The 24,683-nt window shown below is 37.9% G+C and overlaps 1 long non-coding RNA gene across 1 annotated transcript in view; it reads right to left on the bottom strand.

The window, feature by feature from the left end:
* Positions 1 to 8,651: 8,651 nt before the first annotated feature.
* The window catches only part of LOC117095062, a 50,464-nt gene continuing 34,432 nt past the window's right edge, over positions 8,652 to 24,683 (bottom strand). Inside the window, exon 3 of the long non-coding RNA XR_004441795.1 lies at positions 8,652 to 9,761. This is a non-coding gene — a long non-coding RNA (uncharacterized LOC117095062). The remainder of the gene's footprint in view (positions 9,762 to 24,683) is intronic.

Below are 24,683 nucleotides of genomic sequence, written 5' to 3'. Positions count from 1 at the left end.
AGTCCAATGACACTAAATAAATATATCATTATGGAATAAGAATGCCATTTCTATATGGATTTGGTCTTTTGTTGCCAATAGGAGTGTAAACTGTCATTCAACTGCAAAGTGTTATTTAGTAGCTCATGCTTAAAGAAAACAAATCATAACCACAGGTTATTTGCTGACTCTTACTGGGAAAAATAATAAGGCTTATTCTTTTGGTAAAATTAAACCATGCATGGTATGAGATAGTGTGACTTGCATTAGGTATCCTATGATAGGAAATTGTACCACATATTCTCACATATTTTATTATTATTTATTTATGAGGGCTCAAAAGTCCTTTGCTCTGCCACCATAACAAGTTCTACTCCACCTTCCTCCTCTACCCAGTTTTATAGTCAGAAATACAGAAGAAGTAAATGTAATTAGATAAATTTATTTAATATTTGTTTTATAGACAGAATGATATTGCTGCTCTCAAGTTTTCTAAAATTGCTTTACATTATCATACTTACATCAATTTTATAGCCGTCTGCAAATTGAAATATACATGAAACATAAACTTTAAAGAATCAATACAGCCATGGACATGTTAAAAGAGTTCTGTGATTTGTTTTCACTATTGGAATTGACAAGTCTTTTAAAAATTGTGTGTGTGTGTGTGTGCATGCACGCATGGCTGTGTATTTTACAAATTTAATTTAAAGGTAACTGGAAATGACAACAATTAAGGCTTCACAATTAAAGATGAATTCTGCATGTTGTTATTAAGGCCTATTTAAGAAAGAAAAGCTTCAATTCCCTAATTTCTGAGGTTCTAAGCAGATGTTTCCACAACAGGAGAGCAGTCTATGTAACTATATAAAATTTTAAAAAATCTTCTTGATGAATTATAGTCATTGGCAGCAAAAGTTTGATGTAGAGCTCTGTACAGAAGAATTCCCCAGGACTCAGAGACTTACTTCTGCCTCTTCTGTCATTGGTTAACAAAGTTTCAGGATGGTGTATATTTACTAGATACAACTCTCTCTCAATATGAGTCAAGATAACATTCTGAGATTTATGAAGCCTAACGTGTCTGATGTTTCTTGGTATTTACTTTACAACTGTCTTTGTAGTTTATTTACTGTAGGCTCAACTGACTGGGTGCAACCTGAAGTCCTCTGGAATAGTAAAAGTAGAAATCCTCAATACTTCCTCCCAGGACTATTTATAAAAGTGTCTTTGTTTATTACAAACATATTTGAAATTATTCAGATCAAAAATTGCAGTGCTGTGTTTCTAATCACTATATCACTATTATTTGAGCATCAAGGAAGTTGTATACACTGGTGTACTATTAACATGGCATGCTTATTATAAACGGGGTTTATAATTGTTCTATTGTTCTATTCTAATTGTTAATTCTATTAAGCACTGCATAGTTGCAATGAAATATTATATTTTAAATACTGTAGAAATATAAAGTTAAAATGATTAAATTGAGGCATGGGGAAAGCTGAACACACATAAGTTTATTAGATGCAAAATTAATCTCCAAACCTTGAATTCAAAGATTGGAAACACTGACTATCTATTGGAATGGATGGTTTATTTGTTCATGGTATTCTTGCCTAGTAAACTCTCTGAGGGCTGCCACCATATTTATATTAATCCCTACTTTATTCAGTGACTATCATGCTGCCTAATATGTAGTGTGATTAAACACATACATACATATACTTTATATATACAATAATCAACTTGTTGGATGACTACACGCATAAAAAAAGAAGAAAATATTTCGTTTCTCTATGCAGGTATAGGGAAGAACAAGGAGGCTGTGAATGAGGATACGGGTGAAAAATTAGGACAAATTGGTAGAACAAGAAGACATTAGTAAACCTAACCTTTAAAAGAGTTGTTCAAAAAGAGAAACACCTATGTTGGTAATAGAGCTTTCTCTGTAACAAGGCATGTTCAACTGAGGCTAGATTGTTCCTGGACAAAACCAAGGGTTGGGCTGCTTGTTCTTGTGGCCCAATAACGAGATGCAGATGAACTGGGAGAGAAGGGAGTTTACTTCAAAAATTGGGTGCAGGGATAAAGCCTGGAAATTATCACCAGACCAGCTGAAAATTGCAAAGTTTTCCAGAGCTTATATACCTTGTAAACTATATTTCTACATATAAGTGTGCATTCATCTAAAGACATAAGTGATTAACTTCTTCTAACAATAATGAAAGTCTCAGTTTTGAACACCTTCCTCTGGAGCCTTAGCCATAGTAAATTTACTTAATCTAAATGGGTCCAGGTGCTGGAGTGACTACCCTTATCTTGTCTCCCGCTAAATCCTGGAGGTTTGGGGAATTCCTTCAGACCCACAATAAACTTCTCTGTGAAGTTCTGGGGAGTTTCCTCAGACCCACAGGAAAACTTGTTTAATCCTAAACAGGTCCTTTTAAGAATTCCTTCAATACCTTGTCATAGTTCGAGGCCCAGGAAAGGCCCAGGCAAAACTCTTGGTGGGCTTTTGCTATATTCCAGCCTTTGTATAAGGGCACTGGCTCTATCAGCTTTTAATATTTAACTTAACCACTCAGTCAGTGCTGAAACAGTTGTTATGGAAGCCTGTATTCGTGAGACCTGGCCTGCCACAAGATGACCCCCTATACTGGATATTCTAGAGTTCACTGCACTGTCCGAGTGGATGTTCAAGGTAACACCTCAGATCTCTTTTAGTAGTCAAATGTATTTCAAACCAAAATAAAAACAACAAACTTCTTGAATACCAAATTACTAAGACATTTGAATAAATTAGCTGGTCAATTTAATTGATATAATTGATCCCATTATCTTGGAAACAAAGCCAAAGATTGTTTTCTGTATCTAAAAATTTTGCATGACTTATAATGGCATGAGGCAATGAATGAACTAGTAAGTTTTGGGAAAGTGTTAGTACTACTAATATGGTTTGACTCTGTCACCACCCAAATCTCACCTTGAATTATAATAATCCCCACATGTCGTGGGAGGGACCTGGTACGAGGTAATTGAATCATGCAGGCACATTTTCTCATGCTGTTCTTGTGATAGTGAGCAAGATCTGATGGTCTCACAAGATCTGATAGTTTTATAAAGGGGAGTTCCCCCATCAAGCTCTCTTGCCTGTCACCACATAAGAGGTGACTTTGCTCCTCATTCACCTTCCATCATGATTGTGAGGCTTCCCTAACCATGTGGAACTGTGAGTAAATTAAACCTCTTTCCTTTATAAACTACCCAGTCGCAGGTATGTCTTTGTAAGCAGCATGAGAACAGACTAATACAACTACCTCCCTTTTATAGGGAGTAGTGTTGTTTGCTATTTCCTTAGTGCAAATAGAGCTTCCCAAAAAACATTTGCCTTCTTATCAGATGGAATTTGACTAAATTTTTTTAAAGAATTAACAGGGACAAAGGATTTTATGAATGTGACCTGTCTTAATCTTTAATATCTTTTAAAAGCTCTCAAAAGATGTCCCTTGCCATTGTCAGTGTTCTGGAAGTAAAAGTGGGAACTGGCTGGTACCAAGAACAGAGTAACAGTCATTAGTTCTAAATGCTGAGTAATGGAGCATGACATTTTTCTTCAAGAACATCAAAGAGAAATGGTCCTTAAAATATCTACAGCATCAAGTACTGTACATGGACAATTACCGTGTGATAGTTAAGTAAAGTGGGTACGCATAGGTTGTTTGTTATCACTGCAGTTCTCTCAGAATCCAGAGAGAATGACACTCCCTTTTTAATTAGGAACAGTTTTATATATGAAGCTTAACTCCTCAAACAGCAGTGCAATGTAGTCTTAGTGAACTGCTTCGGTTAAATGCGCTGTTAAAAACCACAGTCATGAAATTAGAGAAGTGATAAGAACTTCAGAAATCAACCCATGAAATATAATAAAAACTTTTTATCTCATATGTCATGTGAGAAACCTGAAGCCCAGATTGATTGTCTTGTATAAGATCATGTAGAAAGTTGTTAGTAAGTCTGTTTGCATTTGTCTCAGGCCCAAACACTTCCAATGATTGCATTGCCAATTTATTGAAAGGTTAATACGGTTAATTAAATAGTCTAAATTAACTAAATGACATACGTCAATATTACAGGGCAAGCTGAACTTGCACATTTAACCTCTTTCCTCACCACCTTTCCAACTCCCTGAAATCCATAGCAAAATATTTATACCACATTGGAAATTGAGGAGGAGTGCTGGTTACATGCCAGAAATTTTATGGAATCTTTGCAAGATATAGTATAAGTGAGATCAGAATGAGAGGTAGGCTAGGACATCAAGGGCAAAGTCAAAGTCTGATAAATATCCGGCAGAATCTAGCACCAATGTCAAGTTCAGAAGGAAGGTTTTGGGGCCAAGGGCAGTAGATGAGAAGTAAACATTAGTCTTTTCAGTTCTTCTTAGAGTAGTATTTATGTGCTAGTACACATAATGTCATCCAGGGTACTCATTTTTACCTTGCACTTACTGTGGAATAAAGGATTCTATGTGTGTATATTTGGTGGGTGGCAGAGGGTCAGCCACTGCCATCCGAAGTCTTACAGAAATAAAGCAGCACTCCAGCTAACCTGGTTTGTAACAACCAACATGAATAATATAACTTCAGCACAGTGCAAACACTTCCCCTAACCAAGTCTTATCTTTTACGGATCGCAAAACAAATGGACTTGTCATCTGGCATCGTAACAATGTAATTGATCTAAATCTAAATTTAATTGATTTCAATTCATTATTTTCTGGGATGCAAGTATTTGAATAAAGACTCAGACCAATCTGATGGAAACCATGTTATAGCCATAAACATAAGAAATTTGTGTCTTTCAAAATAAGAAACTTGTATTATGTGTAGCTATAATCTGTTTTAGAATAATTATAAAATAATCATAATTATTAGGTTAGTGCAAAAGTAATTGTAGTTTTGCCATTACTTTCAGTGGCAAAACTACAATTACTTTTGCACCAACCTAATAAAATAAATCTAAAGAAAAGTCTGTATTCCAAGAAAAAGAACATAAATTACACAGGTTGGAGCAAGTGTTAAAGCAGCCATGGCTAACGGAAATAGAAGATTTGTAGTTCAGGCCATCAGTTTTCATAAAGAATAAGGTTTGCAGCCCATCTCAAGTGTCTATTTTGTTTTGGGGGTCAGAAACTTATAGCATGTTATTGATATGACTCGAATCTTTAACACGAAAGAGAAAATTAAATACAAAGTATTAAAAAAGAGAACTTCAGACTATAAAACCTAGAATATTAAATATTATTTCTTTTTTACTCATTCGATATAAAACTTATGTTGCCTCTCTTAACAAAATACTGTTAAGTGTCTTCTCATCCAATTACCTCCTTTTACCTGATTCTTTATTCACAATCAAACATCTCATTATTATAGTAAAGCTCTGCCTGTAGTGAGAAAAATATCCTATGGACATCCATGCAAGTGTTTCATTTTACATATTACTTAAAGCAATTAATTGATCCTCTGATTTTATGGGCTAGTGTGGAGGAGGAGGCATGGGCACCTACACACATTAATAGAGTGAAGGAACAATGATATTAATATATGTTGAAGAAAACTTAAGGCCAAACAATAAAGTTGTTATGAAGTTTTCCATGGATAATTGCATTGTTTGTAAACACTTAACCATATAAAAACATAACATTGCAATATGTAAAATAAAATGAAATTTTTAGGAAATTATTTTAACATACATTCTTAAGTCATTTGCAAACAATTTAACCAAAGGAAAACATGGATATAGCATATTTAAATAATATAATCAGTAACATACATCTTACGTGAAATCTTATAAAAGATGTACAAATATTCTTTTCTAATGGAGCTTTTATACAAATTGACATACTAAACCATACAGAAAAATCAGTCATGAAATTTTAGTACCAATGGTCCCAGGCCACATTGGAATAAATTGAGAGATAACCAAAAATAGGAAAAAAAGAAAATCAAGAACATTTTAGCTCCAAAATATTTGAGTAAAATATTTTTAAAAATTTCAAAACATCAAGTAAGAAATAAGAGCTGCAATGGCATATTACTCTAAAAATGAAATAGTCAAAGAATTATTTTTTCCAAAACTTGTAAATAGCCAAATTTTATTCAGAACAATATAACTTTAAATGTCTCTATTATTTGATGAAAGACATAAACATTTATTTCTCTGAGCTGCACAAGACCCAGAATGCTCTAACCAAGAGTACATTTAAATATTGAAGCAACAGATTCTAGGCTATTTAAACTCTTCCAGGATATAAAAGCAAGTAAATAAATAAAAATATTAAAAACAGCTTAAAATTCCGTTTGAGAAGTTCATGTTAACAGAAAGAAACATTAAAAATAAATTATGATTGAAAAACAAAATGAAAAACTGTAACTGTTAAAAATTCAATTTAGTAAATTTAAAAAAGTATAAAATAGGGTCAGGCAGAGGTTACTTGAGAACGTAAAGAATAATTCAATATTAAGTCACTATATTTTTCATCATATCAGTAAATCAGATGAAAAAATTTCATGTTATGAATAGAGGTCAAAATTGTGTTTGATTAAATATTAAATTCATTATTGATGTAAAACAATATAAAAATAAACATTTAAAATGTGAGCGTAAAAATAACAAAGAACATATAACTTGACCCAGTCAATATTATCCAATATTGGAAGAAAACAAAAGCTTTTCATAAACGTGCCGTTACTTCTCTAAGAAAAAATTTGGAAGGAGGAGGATAAAAGAAGGAAGAGTGGTAATTTGATGGTATCTTAGATTTGATGAAGTGCTATTCACAGCTGTTAAAATCTTGTCCATAAATAGAACATTTTCTCGGCTAATCACATGAAAATCAAATTTATAACCAATTACAAAAGGAGTACATGCAATCAGGGCCTATGCATACATCGTCTCTGAACTTTCTTCAGTGTTTAAATACAAGACTAGATGAAAGAGGTAGAAATTACTGAAAGTAGAATTTCCCTCCATACATTTTCTTCTTAACAAGAAAGAAGATCCCTTACCAAATTGTTTAGCTGAGAAAAAATCAGTATTTCCAAGAAATGTAGATTTTTGTGTTAATTAAACTGATGTTTTCTTAATACATACCATGAAATGTAATAATCACTGATCTACCTATAAGAGTAAATGACAACATTCTATAGCCCCTGTCTAATTACAAATTCTCTTAAAACCTTTGGAAGCCTTTGGAAATTAAAACCTTTGGAAATTCTCTTAAAACCTTTGGATTCAGAGAAATCTGACGAATTTTGACTCCAGCATAAAATACATTGTTTAGCATGTGTGACAGCAACAAATTAAAATCAGATTATAAAAATAGGAAACTTAAAGGGGTCAAATCTCAATATGTTTCCAAAAACCAAATGTTTCTGCTTAAGGAAGAAAACTTTTACTTCTGATTTTAAAAAGAAAACATAAATCTCAAAATAGTTACAGTAGTCTCCCAAAATTTTATTGTATGATTATAGGAGTTTATTTTTGACTGTGCCTTTGAAAGTTTATTTTGATAATATATTTCAAACAGAAATGCTTTGTACTAGTGCTTTGTGCAAGTACTAGTGACTATTTCAGACTCAAAGTTGTGTTGAAGTAATGAAAAATATATTGTATTTTTGAACCTTTGACATTCTTGTTTACAGAATTGGCATCGCTATTGCCTTAGTCCGTTTAATACTGATACAAAAGAATACCTGGGGCTGGGTAATTTCTAAGGAAAAAAGACCTATTTGGTTCACTCTTCTTACGGTGGGAAAGTTCAAGATCGGGCATCTGCATCTGGTGAGGGCCTTAGGCTGCTTCCACTCATGGCGAAAGGCATCAGCCAGTACAGAGATTACCTGACGAGAGAGGAGGCAAGAGGCAAGAGGCAAGAGGGCGAGGGGGAGGTGCCCCGCTCTTTCAACAACCAGCTCTTGCAGAAATTAAGAGTGGGAACTCATTCACACTGAGGGAGGGCATTGGTCTATTCATGAGAGGTCTGCTCCTATGACCCAAACACTTCTCAATAGACCCCACCTCCAACACTGGGGATCCAAGTGAAACATGAGGCAAAGGACAGACATCCAAACCATAGCAGCTAGTTATATCATCTAGAGCATCCAGAAGATATCTGATAACTTACGTGTACACTGGTTTCTAGTCTTTGAAGCCATGTATTGGGACATATTGTAATATGTGGTATCTTCTAGTTGCTGGGGTTTTTGTGATATGCAGAGCTTTTGAACTTTTTTCAGGATTAGAATAAATAATTGTGCATCAACTTTGTAACCTAACTTGGTGCCCTCCTGCTCTGACTGAAAGTCTCTCTTTCTGATTCCATCATTGACAAAACTGAAAGAAGCCACAGAACACATTTGCTTTGGCATTTATCGAGACTTCCTAATTTTTTCTAAGAAAAGAAATTTTAAAGCAGAACAAAAAAGTCTTTGACTCTTGGACTCTTGATAAATCAAGTATATGATCCAGTGTCTTTGCAGTGTGATTATAAAATAATGTCAGTTAAACTTAAGAGGAATTAACAAGACCTGTAGTTAATTCAAAAATGTAATGTGGAGTAAAAGAAGCAAGTGACAAAATATCATTTTATTTAAATATGAAGCACAATATATTTTTATTAATACCTTTATTATGAAAATGTGCAGATTGAAAGTACGAGCACCAAGTTTGTAATATTGGGACAAAAGGGGGATCTAGATGTGGACAGAAATCTAGAAAAGGTTTTACATTTTGTAATACTCTAAAAAGGAATATACATCTATTTATGTATTTGTGTATGTATATGTTTGCATGTGTTCAGATATAGCACATATAGTTATGTATAGTAATTACACAGTATGTTTCAGATAGATTGATAGGATTAAGAGTATAGGCTTTCAGTTTGATTTGTTGAATTTGAAACCTCTTCTCCTAGCTTTGGGGAAAGTATTTGGGAGCAATATTCATTATCTCTTTAGGAAAGGATTAGAATTCTCTACCTCATGCATATCTATCTTCTCCTTTCAACTTGCTTTGATCAATGAACTGTGAGGGAAATTGACATGTGTCTCCTGAGCAAAATCTTGTAAAACCAGCATGTCCTTCACATTTCCCTCCCTTTCCACCTGTGTTTGTGGTCATGGAAACAGGTGGAGATGGACCCTCAGTCAGCCTGCATCCCTGAGTCATTATGATGCGCAAAACTCCATTGCAATGCACATGTAGCATGCATGAGAAATGAGGCTTTTGTGTTTTAAGTCGCTGAGGCTATTGTTTTATATACAATTGTAGCATAAGCTAGCTTATTCTGACAGATACAGATGCATTGCTGCTGTACTTTTATACATGTCTAAATTAGAATAAGTTTAGAAGACTGGTATGTTGTTCCTAAATGAATATAAACTCTCAAGAATTGTTTTCCAGCAATCAGTCCACATCAGATCTGAGCACTCAGGACACAAATACATGCATCTCAGTCTGTTCTCCGTCTGTGAATAAAGTAGGGGGTGGAGAGAAAAGTAGTCATATGAAAAAAATAAATAAAAATACGTTTTATGTTTTATAACAGGATGTTAAGTGCATTTTCTCCAGTGATGTCCGTTATTCTTTTGATACTCCACAGTAAGGACAATGGGCATTAGTTGAAGAGGACAGACCATCTCATCTGACTTCCCAGTCAGGGTGGTCTGGGAGCTGATTCTGCTAAACCTTAGCCTATAGCCACCTCCAAACAAGAGCATCTGCAAAGAGGAGGCCAGGATATTGAAAAAATGAAATCGGTGGGGTTTTCCTTGAAGAGAATTGTGGGCAAATTGTGCTCTTCCCGTTTCCTTGGACCCCTGCTCCCCCATCACCTCAAAAAGAGTGAAAGCGCATCCAAAGAATGGCTTAATGAACAGAAGCAGGGGTGGCGCGGTGGCTCATGCCTGTAATCCCAGCACTTTGGGAGGCCGAGGTGGGTGGATCACAAGGTCAGGAGATCCAGACCATCCTGGCTAACACGGTGAAAACCCAGCTCCACTAAAAATACAAAAAATAAAAAAATAAGCTGGGCGTCGTGGTGGGCGCCTGTAATCCCAGCTACTTGGGAGACTGAGGCAGGAGAATCACTTGACCGCCGGAGGCGGAGCTTGCAGTGAACGGAGATCCAGCCACTGCACTCCAGCCTGGGCTACAGAGCAAGACTTTGTCTCAAAAACAAAACAAAACAAAACAAAACCAGAAGCCCTGGAGTTGAGGAGTCAGGAACAGGGCGTGACTCTTGTTGAGAGGAGTCCTCTCTGTGAAAGAAGCTGAAGTGTTTTGTGTGATGGAGCGCAGGCAGAACGACATGATAAGAAAAGTTCGTAATTCTATACAGACAGAGGTAGAGGGATTTTCGTGTAGGAAGAGTTTAGCGCATGGGAGGTAGCAGAACTGTAGTCATCTTAAGAGACTTGGCCCCAGAGAGCTGGCTCAGGGTAAGGTGACTGAGAGCCGCCTGGGCAGGGGCAACGCACCACCGGGAAGAGTCCGCCCTGGAGGGCTCTGCTCCTGCAAAGGCTCAGTGCAGTGGGAGGCTGTCCAGTACACAGTCACCACTCAAGGATTAAAGGGGCAGAATTTTGGAATTTGTCACACAAGCCCCAGTCCAGAAACATCTGGCCTTTTCTTCAAATCCTCTCTCATTGCTGTGCCTGACCTGAAGGTCACCTAGAAAGCAGGTAAGGCTGGAATAAAGGAAGAAAGAGAAAAGTGCACGTGCTCCTCCCTAACCCTCTGCAAGCCTGGAGAACCTCACATCAAGCCTGGGAATGGGACCGGGAGCTGGAAATGAAGTTATTTTAGACTAGGCTGCACTTTTTTCCTTTTTTGCAAACATGCAATGCGTAAGTCAGTAATTCTAAATGTACAGCTGGATGACTTTTTTCTTATCTCCACCCATGTAAACCCTAGCCAGAACTTCTCAGGAAACAAACAATATCCTGACTTCTATCACCTTAGATAGCTAACTCTTCTTGAACTCCATAAACGGAATTATCCATTATGAGATCTTTTGTGTCTGGCTTCTTTCCCCCTGCATTATGTCTGTGGGTTGGGTGGTCAGCAGTGTGTTTTTACTGCTGTATAGATTCCCGTGGTGGGAGTGTATCACCACTGGTTTATCCATTCCACTAGCGATGGATGGGTTGTTTTCAGGCTTTGACTATTAGGGGTTAAACTACTATGAACATATTTGTACATGTGTTTCTCACAGGTAAAGTGCATAAGAGTGGACTTTCTGGGTCACAGAAAACCACATTAAACACTGGTAATATAGGGAAAGGCAGTCTCATACTCACCCCCATTCAGCTACATGAGAATGGGCTTGGGCCTGGAACCCTTCCTTATCAAGAGATAGAGTCCTCGCACCTTGAACTGGGCTTGTCACCTTGTGTGGGTCTATCTTTCCCTGCTTCCAACTCAATGTGTGCACTCCTTTGTTCTGATTAAGTGAGTGTGTCATTGGTTATCCCCGGCTTTTCGTATTTCAGATCCCACAGTTGGGGGAGGGAATGGAAAGGGTGGGTGTTGGGGGTAGGTCTTCTACTGCAGCATAAAGTGGGATGCCTGTAGCCATACTACCCTCCTTGGCTTTGGAGTGGATCTGCTGTCTATGGGGGACTGGCACATTTCAAGGGACTGGATCTTGTAAACACTCTCTCTCTCATTTTGGTGTAAGTAAACACTGTATCAGTTGAGCCTGCTAAGCAGCTTGTCTGCTCTCAGTGACCTCAGATCATGCACTGGTCTCTCTGCTGGGTGGCACTTCTTTGCCTGTTAACTTTGACCACATTTGACCACATTCATATGATAGTCTATCCTGCAGCACAACCTGACCACCAGTGAACACTGAAACAAGTAGATCCTGCTAAACAAGTTTCCTAAGTGTATGTAAAATTTTATACTGTAGTCAGCAGTGTACGAGAGGTCTAGTTACTCCACTTCCTCACTTATTAAATTTTACATTGAATAGTCTTTTAAGTTTGAGTCATTGTGTAGTGGTGTCTCATTGCATTTCCCCGATAAGTAATGATGTCGTATTGACTGTGTGTGTGTGTGTGTGTGTGTGTGTGTGTCTGTGTGTGTGAAGTTCCTGTTCTAGTCTTTTGACCACTTTGACCATTTTTATTGAGTAGCTTCTTTTTATATATTCAGGATACAAATCCTTAGTTTTATATATAAATTTTCCCCAGTGTGTGGCTGAGCTTTTCACTCTCTAAATGGTGTGTTTTGATAAGCAGAAATTGTTAATTTTATGAAAATTTAATTTATCAATTACGGTTAGTTACAGTTGTGTACAGTTTGGAAAATCGTTGCCTATCCCAATGTTATAAAAATAATGTCCTATGTTCTCTTTTAAGAGGCTACATTATTTTACACTTCTCACCAAGGTCTCAGATCTAGTTGATGTGATTTTTGCAAATCACAAACTCACTTTTGTATAGGGTAGGAGGAGGGGTCAAAATAAATTTTTCCTCATAGATATCCAGTTGATCAAGCACGGTTTATTGAAAAGGACATTCTACACACTAAATTGTAGTAGGACTTTTGTCAAAAATCAGTGGCTATGTATAGAAATGTCTGTTTCTGATCTATTTTCTGTTTTATTATTCTATGTGTCCATGCTTGTTCTAATACCTTACTGTTTGATTTACTTTAGTTTCATGGTAAGTTTTGATATTCAATCATGTAAATCCTCAAGCTTTGTTCTTTTTCAAAATTATCTTGGCTATTAAATTCTTGGTATTTCCAAATATAGTGTTTTAAAACAGTGTCAGATAATGCTTTTTTATTACTTAAAGGTGAGATACTCAGTACCTGAACACAATGACAATTCTATGATCTTCTGAAACTAACCTCTGTGTGTGGGAATTTGAAAATTAGTGGATAAAGTGAATAGCTATGTTTTCTGCTTTCATCTCACTAAATCGAGTTTACTTAATAATCAGATCGCAATAACATAATAAATTCTATAGTAAGATTGTATATAATTAGCTATATATTGGAAGAGGAAGAAAAAGTTGTAACAGTAAGTGCTGATGAAGCTAACATCTTACCTGCATTTTGAAGTGTGAATAAACATTCAGCAGGAAGAAAGGGCAGAAAAAAAGTACTTATTTCATGGAATAAGATGTAAGAGATATGAAAGAAAAATATGCGTAATGTAATCAGTAATACTGTTAAAAAAAAAAAAAGTAGGGAAGCCATTAATCTACCGTGGCTGTTACACTAATGTTCAAAATGAGAACTAAAGCCATATTCAACTGCAGCCTCCCATACTTTTATCATGCTATTCTTATATCTGTTTTTTCTTTCTCTTTCTTTTCTTTTTTTCTTTTCTTTCCTTTTCTTTCTTTCTCTTTCTTTCTTTCCTTCTTTCTTTCTTTTGTTCCTTTATTTTCTTCTTTCTTTCTTTCTTTCTTTTTTTTTTTTTTGACAGAGTCTCGCTCTGTCACCCAGGCTGGAGTGCAGTGGCACGATCTCGGCTCACTACAAACTCCACCTCCTGGGGCTAAGCGATTCTTTTGCCTCAGCCTCCTGAGTAGCTAGGATTACAGGCATGTGCCACCATACACAGCTGATTTTTTTATATTTTTAGTAGAGGTGGGGTTTCACCATGCTGCCCAGGCTGGTCTCAAATTCTTGACCTCATGATCCCGCCGACTGGATCTTCCAAAGTTCTGGGATTACAGGCGTGGGCCACTGTGCCCAGCCTTAGATTCCGTACTTACTAACAGAGCACCACAAGTAGCATTTCTAACAAATGCTGCAAATCCTAAAGATAATTGTATTCAGCATAATCTAAGAATACAGAGCATAAAAGCAAACCTATTTTAGAAAAAATATTAAAGGCATAATGTTAAAATTCAACACTTATTTTTAGAACCTACTGTGTGCCAGGCACTTTAAAAAATGTTTTTAATAAAAGGATGAGCAAAATTGGCAAAATCTCTGCCCCTGTGGAGTGTCCATTCTAATGAAGAAAACAGTAAGCAAGTTAAGAAGCAAATGCATAACATAGTGTTAGGTTGTGATAAGGGCTATGTGGAAAAAATAAAGCGTGATTGAATATGGAATGACACAATGTGTGTGTAGAGACAGTATTGTTGGAGAGAAGGTTCAGAAGTAAAAGAAATGATGAAAGAACCACAGCAATATCTGGGGCAAGAGGGAATAGCCAAGCAGAAGCCTTAAGGCCACAAGAGCTGGGAGGTTTAATAAACGGTAACAAAAATAGTGCAAAAGTGATATAGAGTGGCAGAGGGAAAAGTAGTAAGTAACAGACACAAAAGATAAGCAGGGCCTAGATTCCCTGTGGCCTGGGAGACAATGGTGAAGACTTATGGATTTGTTTCATGTGATGAAAATCTGTTACAGAATTTGAGCAGTAAATGATGTGATCTGATCTATGTTTTTGAAAGAATCATTCTGGCTCTTGTTTGGAAAATAGCCAGGGATTGAGGTGGTGAAAAAAAATAGTAATGGAAGTAGAGGGAACAGTCAGAAGTGACTGCAGTAATTTAGAAGAGAGATAATGGAAGCATGGCCTGGGGTAGTAGCTACAAAAAAGGTGAGGACTCGATTTAGGACGTGTTGTGAAGAAAAAATTGACAGGCTTTGCCAATGGAATGGACGTGGAGTGTGTTAGAAATAGGGAATCCAGGCTGATTTTTAAATTGAGGGCCTGAGCCACTGGATAGTTAGAGATGATATTTCCACTAAGATTGGAAGTGAGAGGAAGCATCATATTTGGGGCAGGGAGGAACCAAAGTTTCTGTATGGAGTGGTTAAATTCAGAATGCTTCTCAGATATCCCAGGAGAGGCGTTGATTTGGCAGTCAGGTATCTGAATCTGCACACAGATGGGAGGTCAAAGCTAGATGTGTTAGTTTAGAAATAACCAGCATTTGGGTAAGATTTAAACTTATGACATAGGATAAAATTATCTAGAGATAGCATTTACTCAGAGAACTCTCAGTATTCAGGAACACAAGTCTATCCAGACTGGCTTGGGATAAATATAGTTTTATGTGGAAGACGAATAGGTGTCCATGTAGAACCAAAGAAAAGGCACAAATAAATGGAAGTCTATCATCTCTCTTGGTTACACAGAATACATGAGGCAGTAAAGGATAAGGATTAAGCTCTCAGCATGTGAATGTCTTGAACTCAGACATCAAACAGAACTGAATTTGAATCTGTTTCCCACCAGCCAAATGAGTGTTTGGTGAAGATGACCATGATGATGACGATGACTTACATTTCTTAATGTTTCCCCTATGTGTGTAGGACTTTTAAACTTGTTCCAGTACAAGTAGGGAAAGTAAATTCACATTAGTTTTCATGTTTTATATATATATATATGACACACACACATATATACACCACACACACACACATACACATACACACACACACACACACACACACACACACACATAGAGATAGGGTCTCTGTGTGCTGCCCAGGCTGGTCTCAAACTCCTGGGCTCAAGTAATCCTCCTGTCTAGGCCTCCCAAAGTGCTGGGATTACAGGCGTGGTCCACTGTGCCCTGCCCTAAATATATTTTTTATATAGCAGGAAATCAAAAAAGAACATGAAGATTACAAATTTTAATCACAAAGGAAAGATTTTGTGAGATAGCATAATTTCATATTCAGACAGCAAGTCTTTAGCTAATTCTTTAATTAAAGCCGTGACAAAACCATTTTGAAAAAAATGTTTTTGTGATACATTTACCTGTGAAGTTTTGAAAGATCTGCACTTGGCAAATTTAGCATCATTTAATTCTTCTTTTCCCTACAGTAATTACAAAATTCTGGAGGGAGGAAAAAATGTAATATTCTCTAGGAATGAGAAGGGAAGAGAATACTTTGAGCTATACTAAACATGATCATTTTTGTACATGCACTTTCAGAAGAGGTCCTATGCTGTGGACTGAAGTTGAAATGAAATACAGCAATTGTCTCCAGCACTAAATACCCATAGGCATATTTTTACAAGACCATACATTAGTATGTGCCTGCTAGATACATAACAATGTGTGTGTATATTTTAAGAGAATCTTAATGTGTCTAACAAATAGCAAATTGTTCAAAATTTCAGGCTCAAAATTGAAGAGAAAATTTTTTTACTAAAAAATTATATACACAAAGACAGTGATGCAATGTTGAGCACTAATGCAAATTAGGATGAAATATGAGAAATAATCAGTGCCAACCATCTGCCTAGCTTCTCCTCACTTCTGCCCTTCCCTAGCAGGGGTGAGCTAAAGTTTTTACTTCCTGGGGAGATGGGAAATGACAGTGAGTGAGAGGCTAGTGGGAAAGCTGCAGGCACCCCCTTCTCTAAAAGCAGGAGGCCGTGGGTGAGTACTGCAATTTAAAAAAAAATTTTTTTTTGAGGTTTCTCTCTGGAAATTGGCTATGAATTCTAACCCCGCATTGACAGGGCTCCAGTGATTTGGTGATGGATGTCTACAGTGACTTCTTTATCCTAGTGGATGGCCTAATGCCTAAGTGTTGCCTAATGCCTAAGCGTTCAACCCATCACCAGGTGTCCCACTCACAGGAAACATGCTTATACCAGCAGCCCCCCTTGTGGCTCTTGTCTGACCTATGTCCAGTTTATTTCTACCAAGATATCCATTGTCTACAAGAGCTTTACCTTGGAAAGAAGTTAGGTTCCGGTGTGTCAGTCAAGTGAGATGCAGAGGAGGCAATGCAACTAAAACCATATAATAGTAGAAGGAGTGTATTACTTAGAGATTAAGAGACAACGGCAGCACTCCTAATCGGGCCAATGGGTAGGGGGAGCCATTCTAGACATACATGCTCAACCAGAACCAGAAAGTGGAGAGCAAAAGAGAGAGTGAGGGGCCTGTGTGCTAAAGCTTTTATTGGACTCCAAGGTATTACCTAGGTGGGTTTCCATGGGAGTTCTAATTTTCGAGTTCAAAGCAGCAAGCTGTTGCAAGTTCTTTGTGGCCACACTGTTACCGAGAGGTTGTCGCTGCAGCATATTGGTGCAGTCTGTGGGGGATGGAGGAGTCAGTGGGGTAAGCCAATAGGTGATATCTAGCTGTCCCATAGGGAAGGTGGTCAACAGGGGGCAATTGTATAAGGCAGATATCTGGATTGACCACATTAAAGAACTGGAAATTGTGCCAAGGGTGACTAAGCCCTGTTTCTTTTATGAGAAAGTCCAACTTATATTCAAAATGAATGCCAAGGCAATCTAACATTATAGGAATTCACTACCATGCATCCCCATGCTCCTGAATTTTCAAGTCCAAACTCCCTATATCTAGCTGATAATACGGGTGCCAAGTAATCTGGAAATTCCTGGAATTTCTGCTGCTAATTGGAAGTGTCAGCCCATTTCATTCAAGGTAATTTGTCTTCGGGTCCAAAGCCAGCATTTTATGACACTTAGGTGCTCTTATCAAAGATGTGTGTATGAAAAAGCTTAAGGAGAAAATAGACACAGAACAGCCTGCCTTCGCCCTGTAGGGCTCTCAAGTGGGTCCAACCCACCCTGGGGCTTGGAGTGATTTCAGATACTCTGAATGCCTCTGGTTCCCAAACTGCCATGGCTTGCTGGTGGAAAAAAGTCAGCTTCATACCCTTACTATGAATGATATATGTGATTGGCTAACTGAAAGCAAAACCATAATGGAACATGACTGCAGACAGGTATATATTCTCCGGGGGGTCCGTGTTTCGTTAGGGCAAACACATCTCACCAGGTGAATGGCCTCGATGGCTGGAGGTAGCATGAACTCTAGACTCTTGGATACTTGGATAATTCATTAGGAGCAACAGCAGACAGAGTTGAAGCTGGTCTTTGAGAATATTCCTTACAAGCCAGTACAGACCAAAATCTTTCAAGTATAAAATTCTCTTCTTTCTTACTGTAGTGTATCTTTGGCAACAGGGATACACAGATTATGGAAAACTGAAGAATGTAAGTTACACTTTAGTAGCTCCATTCGCTTCCAGAAGTAAGGTGGAATATATATGTGTCCAGAGAGCTTTCTTAATTGGATGTGAGCGTACCCTGATCTACTTTAGTCCAGATTCCTTGTTTTAATAACAATAAATCTTGTTATTGTTATTTAATAACAATAAATATTTAGAGAATATGCTGCAGCATATTCTCTAAATATAATTTACTCATGATAATTAATCCACATTACAGAAGGAAGCTATAAATGTAAGGTGATAATATAACATAAAAAATATATTTATATGTCATGTATTACATAGTAAATAAAATACATACTAAATCAGAAGTAATATAATACAATAAAAATAGGTATTATGGGCTAAAATATATATGTACACATAAACATTTAGTGTAAATGTGCATATAAAATGAGAAAAAGAAGATACATTAAAATGATAGTACTGTAGGTAGGTAGGGGGATTGTGGTGGTTTAATTTTTCACATATTCCAAAATCTTTAATTACTATTTTATAAGTTACATAAATTGTAGAATAATTTTTCTTGTTTAGTAACAGCATAGAGGGGAGTAAAACTGGCAGAAATGGGTATGTTTGATCAATGTTGATCCTTCCAACTACAGTGATCCACTTCTGAGAATGAGGAGCTCACGTTTGAGCAAGCCAGGTTCTTACAGAGCGTGAGATTCAGCTTCTCCTGTCATGAAACGGGGTCAGGCTCTGGGCCAGGAGAGCATTGGCCAGCTTTGGAAACCATATCTCAGGTCACATTCAAAAGCACACATTTCCAAGTCTTTTCCCAACACTGCTTTTGTCACATTAGAATGAAATTTGCCCTCTGAGTTGAAATGTTCTATAAAAAACACGAATCTGCTTAAGTTAAAATTTAAAGTTAGTTTCTCTGACAGCCAGGATGTGAAGAGACAGTGAAGAGATTCTGACTTTTGACATTGCCAGCAGTTTCCCCTGACAGTGGAGCTCTGTCTTCCTGCAACCTGCAGCTCTCGCTTTCCTGCTGTGACTGAGCCAGTGGGATCGTTGGCCAGGAGAGGGCGGCCTCACCCAGTGAGACATAAATCCAGAAGAGCCCTATGAAAGCACTAGGAAGGTGAAATGCAATCATCACCTACACTTGCTCTGCTTTCTGCGGTTTCAGCATTCCACCTTAGAGCGTCAGGCTTAACTTTGGAGGTGTTAAATTTCAATGTGTCCGTGAAACACTGCAAGTACTATTTCAGCAGCTTGGAGAGATCCCAAACACAAGTCAGAAAGTTACCTCCGTCAGAGGCTTGCTGCCTCACCCCTGCATGGGTATCAGAAAAAGCTCCCTTTCTGCAACACACATTCCAATCATCGCACCGTGGCTAAAAGGCCAAATATAGGAGAGACGTTTGCCCAGCTATAGCAAAGCTGATGTTGGATTGTCTAGGCAATTTAAAAAATGATGATTGTGTGCAGGTGTTGGCTAAATAGCCGTAGATTACATATTAAGATAACTTCTGAGGTCTGTTGGAGAGAACGGGAAAGTGGGTGTGTGTGGATGTTTGGCACAGCTTGGGGCTATGGCTATAAGAACCTGAGTCTAGAATTTGCCACAGAATATTCTGTGAGCAAAAAAGACACCTACTTCTCAGTTATAATTCTCATTAGGATTTTTGTAACTTTTTTTTTTATTAAGCTGTGAAATCCACAGCTGTGTAACTCTGAGAAAAATCAATTAACCTGTCTGAACCTAGGTTTCCTCAAATATATTCAGTCTGCACTCCCAGGACCTCACTTTAAGAGAAACCTGAATCTCTTGAGCAAAAGCATTTGGATGGGTGTTATTCCCTTCCTGCACACCTGCTGTGCTTCAAGTAGAGAACTGATGTAACCTTTTTCCTCATGTATCCCTGCTTTGAAATCTGTAAATTTCTATCTTGCTCTACCCCTTTCTGATTTCTTTTTATTATTATTTTCAACTTCATCGATTCCTTCAAACTACTTTCCATCCACTAAATATTTCTAATGAGCCCCGTAAATTTTTCTTTACCACTGTGGAAAAATGTACAATATTTTTTTGTTCTCAACAAAGGATTGCCAACCCCATCTAGCATTAAAAGGAAGAAGAAAAAGCGTGACACATTAAAAACAATAAGCATTGATTTCTCTGGCTCTACCTACAGATCTGTTTTTGTGAGGCCTTTAGTCCATCTTCACCGCCGCTTCTCTTGCATTTGTCCTTTAAAGTTTCAGGGGACTCTCACAAATAGGGTCTTACTCAGGGCCTCCTGCTGCTGCTGTTTGGCATTGCTGAGCCTGTGGGGCTGGTTGCTGTGGCTCCTCCTGGCCAGTTGTCCACTGCAGGTGCCACGGATCCAAGAATTACCTCTGCCGGGCACTCCGTCCCACACAATGGCACCCTGCTTCCAGGATATGCTGAGTCCTATCTCAAGGCATTCTTGGTCTTCCCTCAATGTTCGAGAGTAATATTGTTTTATCTAAAATATTCCTGTGTTGACGCTCAGTAAATGTCAGCACAAGTGGGCAGAAGTGTATTGCTTTGGGTAGTGAACTCTCTCTATGCTCTCCCCGGGCCCCTTCTTACCAACTTTACCAGCCATGTGCATGCATCCTGTAGCTTCTCTGTGCTTTGTTCCAAATAGCCTGCTCCTGTGACCTTCTTCAGAGGCTGACCTGGCCAGTCCAACCCTCCCAAAGAGAGAGCCTGGAATGCCTAGTACTATAGATCTGTCTAGGGAAGCATATAGCCAATGACTATGCAAGATTCTGAAAGCCTGATTCCCTTTCTTCAAAATGGGGCAAATTCTGACATAATTTATGGTCTAGAGCTCCCCAAAAGATCTGGCCAAGGCCAGGGAGTTGGCTAAAATTGTGCCTTTCTCTGTTCTTCATTTTCTTTTCTCTTGCATTCTTCTCTTGGCCCTTAATAAATACCTTGTTCATGATCTGTGTCTCAGAGTCGGCTTCTGGAAGTCCAGACTAAGGTATTTGGTCAGGAGGGCAGGGATGATTTTTGAAGGCAGATTCTGAGGATGGGATTCTAGAGTTAAGTCACCAGCTAAGTGGCAATAGATACCCCATCACAGTGGTATCTGGAGCCCAGAGGGTCCCTGACACACTAGAGCATTGCAGTTGCTAAAACTTTCACCTGGAGCGAATTAAGATGATGTTACGGGTTGAATTAAGTAACCTCAAAAGATGTTGAATTTCACCCCCAGTATCTGGGAATGTGATATTACTGGGAAATAATATATTTGCAGATAATCAAGTTAAAATGATATCATTAGGGTGTGCCATTATTCAATATCACTATTGCCCTCACAAAAAAAGTGAAATTTGAACACGGAGACATACATGCTTAGAGGAAAGATGGTGTGAAGACACAGGGCATCCACAAGAACAATTTGAGGCCAATGAGGAGGTCATGGAACAGTTTCTGCCCTACAGTTCTCAGAACCAACCTTGCCGACACCTTGATTTTGGACTTCTAGTCTCCAAAACAGCAATGCAATAAATTCCTCATGTTCTATGCCACCCAGTTTACTGTATTTTGTTATAGAAGCTCTAGGAAACTAATACAGATGGGATTCTGACAGAAGGGGTATGCTAGATTGTGCAATTTTCTTTGGCTTTTGAAGGTACAAGGTAAACAGTCATTACAAAGGCTGAAGATGGGTTCCATGATAAATGGAAAGAAGAAAAGAGCAGACTCCAGTTGGCCAGCATAAGGCAAAGTGAGAAAGTCAGAAAGTCCCTTGGCATCTCTCAAACAAACCACCCTTTCCTACAGCCAAGGAAGACCATGCTGAAGACCAGGCCAGGACCAACTATAAGAACAGTGAACCTTTGGTGACTCATGCCTGTAATTCCGGCACTTTGGGAGGCCGAGGCAGACGGGTGACCTGAGGATGGGAGTTCAAGACCAGCCTGACCAACATGGAGAAACCCCATCTCTACTAAAAATACAAAATTAGCCAGGCATGGTGGCACGTGCCTGTAATCCCAGTTACTCAAGAGGCTGAGGCAGGAGAATCCCCTGAACCTGGGAGGCAGAATTTGCAGTGAGCTGCGATCGTGCCATTGCACTCCAGCCTGGGCAACAAGAGTGAGACTCCATCTCAAAAACAAAAACAAAACAGTGGACCTTAAAGGAAGCCTAATTTATGTCCTCAGCAATCCCAGGCAACAGCCAGGACCCTGGTAAGGAAGAAATGGCATCTTGAGACTTGGAATCAGAAAATGTGAATAGATGCCATTGAGACATGTGAACCTGCAGCAGTCCCTGCATTCTCTGGGCCTGCAGAATAGGCCCACACCTTCTTTCTAGAGGCAGAGCTCTCTTGCTTGAAGATGGTAAGCAGGTGTACAAATGTAAGCATAGAAGCTTAACAAGAGATTAATTTTATGGTTTATATCCTTTATTATGCCTTAAGTCCAATATGTTTATTCGACCTTGCAGGTCTGTCTTTGAGAGAAAAGAGGGATATGTTAAAGTCCTCACTCCACAAGATTTGTAACCATAGGCAAGCTACTTAATGGATTTGAGTCTCAATTTTCTTATCTGACAAAAAGTGGTTAATGACACCATAATGTATGCAATGTAAAACGACTTCTCAAAGATGGTGCTTGGTAATTATAATCTATTAAATTTTTCGTAACTTCAAATGTCCCTGTTTCTAATAATGGATAAGATGTCTACCACCTAGCAAAGAGCCCTGCTGAAAGGTAGCCAGGCAGGGAATATGGAAGGAAGCTTTTATTTTTATCTTTTTCTTTTTATCCATTGAGAGGGAGATGAAGTCAACAGCTGTTGAAACAAACAAGCTCACTTAGTGAGTTGAATAATATCAAACTATTGCTCAAATGAAAAGAGCAGCTGGCTTTTTACCAAGGCATCATTGTCAAACACACCCTCACGTTTGGGATCATTAGAAATTTACATGGGGTGAATAGCCTTGGAAAACTATATTTACTTTTTCATAAATCATCAGAAAGATGCTAGCATACTCTCAGTGAGATAAGAGATGAAAAAAGAAACACACACACACAGTAGCAGCAGTGGCAGCAGATGTGTATTTTTCATGTGAATGTGAAGAAAAGTGCTGGAAATAAATGTAAGCTTTCTTGAGACAAAGAAGTGGCAGGCATTCAAAGGAAGATAGATGCTTGAAAGAAAATGGAGAAGTGAAGCAGAGAAAAATGTGTTCTATTTAAAAGCATAAATTAGTTCCAATGTTTTAGATAGAACTAATTATTCCTAGGCCTGCTAAGAAGTACGACCTCGGGATTTCAGACCTAAGGGTATCTAAGTATTTGCCTTCAAATCGTATTAAGTTTACTTTTGCCTGATTGTAAAAATTCAGTACAGAATGTACATAAGATATAAATAACAAGAAAAATTCATAATCTCACAGTCTAGTGAAAATTAAGTAACAGTTATAACAGTGTAATAATTCCTTTTTGTATTTTCTATACATTTTGATATAGTGGATATCAAATAGTAAATAAAGTTTTGAACCCTACCTTTGTCATTTGATATGTTTTTCAATGTCATACAAAACACTTTATAGACATTATTTTTATTTATTTATTTATTTTTTGAGACGGAGTCTCTCTCTGTCACCCAGGATGGAGTGCAGTGGTATGATCTCGGTTCACTGCAAGCTCCACCTCCCAGGTTCACGCCATTATCCTGCCTCAGCCTCCCGAGTAGCTGGGACCACAGGCACTCGCTACCATGCCTGGCTAATTTTTTGAATTTTTAGTAGAGATGAGGTTTCACCGTGTTAGCCAGGATGGTCTCGATCTCCTGACCTCATGATCCGCCTGCCTTGGCCTCCCAAAGTGCTGGGATTACAGGCGTGAGCCACTGCGCCCAGCTCATAGACATTATTTCTAATGACTGTACAATATTCCCTGGCATGATTGTTCATAGTCTCTAAATTCCCTAAAACTGGAAATTTTGTTTTAAGTGTACAGTATTATAACTATAACGTTTTGCAGTAACCAAAATTTAATTTACTTTTTTAGACTATAAAACTAATACATGTTATGGAAAATATGGAGAATAAAGAAAATTACAATAAATCAAAAACAAGTTTATCTCCATTTCTTTCCTTCCTAGATTAATCACTTGTAACACTTTATTTTACTTTTTCCAGGTTCCAGAAGTCTTTCTGCCATCTTTGGCTCTTTGCAGATCTCTTCCCTATGCTTCATTGCCTCAGTTCTCCTAGACAAAACTGCATCTGAAATTCAATACATTTCTATAATTATATTTCAGGCTTTGCATAAAACCTGTAAAGGATATACTTTATGGCACTGCATTCCAAATTTATACATAAAACAGATTTCTGCTATTGCATTCCAAATTCAGACATAAAACAGACTTCCAACTTCTTTCACCTGTTGGGCTGGTCCCATGTCACATATTCAATGTGCAGTACTCACTTCTTTGGGCCTCAGTAACCCGTGAGTAGAAATGGGATCATTGTAATAAATCTACTTGCATCAATTTGTGTTCCTTGTTTTATAACAGCCATTTCTCCCCAACCTTACTTAAATATTTCTGAGAGTAACTAAAGAATATCGGATTGCTGTTGGTTTGAGATGAAATCTGTGCAAAGTCTGTGCCATGAAGGGCTCTGCCTATATTTTGGTTACAGAAGTTA

The sequence above is a fragment of the Trachypithecus francoisi genome, unplaced genomic scaffold (assembly GCF_009764315.1).
Source record: "Trachypithecus francoisi isolate TF-2019V2 unplaced genomic scaffold, Tfra_2.0 Lachesis_group13, whole genome shotgun sequence".
In the NCBI taxonomy this organism is placed as follows: Eukaryota; Metazoa; Chordata; class Mammalia; order Primates; family Cercopithecidae; genus Trachypithecus; species Trachypithecus francoisi.
Note: the sequence above shows the minus strand (reverse complement) of the source record. Positions and strands in the feature narration are given on the sequence as shown.